Source organism: Aspergillus mulundensis (genome assembly GCF_003369625.1).
Source record: "Aspergillus mulundensis strain DSM 5745 chromosome Unknown scaffold_4, whole genome shotgun sequence".
In the NCBI taxonomy this organism is placed as follows: domain Eukaryota; kingdom Fungi; phylum Ascomycota; class Eurotiomycetes; order Eurotiales; family Aspergillaceae; genus Aspergillus; species Aspergillus mulundensis.
The window spans coordinates 661,138-662,050 of record NW_020797892.1 but is presented as its reverse complement, the minus strand read 5'-3'; positions in this window follow the sequence as shown (position 1 = coordinate 662,050).

The window sequence follows — 913 nt, the reverse complement described above, 5'->3', positions numbered from 1 at the left end:
GTATTTAACTTAGTAAGGTTATTACCTTTTTTTTTTAAACTAGTAGTAAACTAGTATTATTATAGTTAGTTTTTTATAATTTACCAGGGCTTCCTGTGCATGCTTAAAATTAAAAAGTAGTTTTTATAAATTTTTATAGCTAGGTTAGCCCTTTTACTTAATAAAAAATTTATTATATTTATAAATTTATTATTTTTTAAAAATAGCCTTAACTTTTTATTTTTCCTTTTTATTAACTAACTTTATAGTTAGTAATTACTTTTTTTCCCTTTTAGGCTTATTTTACTATATAAATAACTTTAAAAAAGAAATATAAAATACTAAATAAATTTTTAATTAAYTATATATACTAGTAAGCTAGAGCTAATATACCTACTTTTTAATAATAAATTTAATTTTAAAGGGTTTATTATACTTTAAGTTAAGTTTTTTACTTAAATATATTAATTTAATATTTTTTAAAAATACTAAAATATTGTTTTTAACCTTAAATTTTACTAAATAATATTTTTAATTATAGTAAAGCGCCTGCTTTTTTTATATTTTATTTATATAATCCTGCAAATTCTTGTAAAGCTATTTTAAATAATATAAGTATTTTTTAATAAAAAAATAAAATATTAATTTCCCTAGGTTTTTAAGCCTAGGAATTACTAGTTTTTATTCATGGCTTATTATAAGTAAAGTRTAGCTAGTTAAGTTATTTTTTAAGTTATTATAGGTAAAGCATGCCAGTAACAAGTATAACACTTAATTACTTTACTAGTAATTATAATACATGTGTAAATATATTTTAAGTATTTGGTTTTAGCGCTTTATTTAACTATTTAATTAAAAATAATATACTATACTAAGTTATTACTTAATGCATAGCGCTTAATAAAAAGCCATTTAATATTTTAAAATAAAAAGT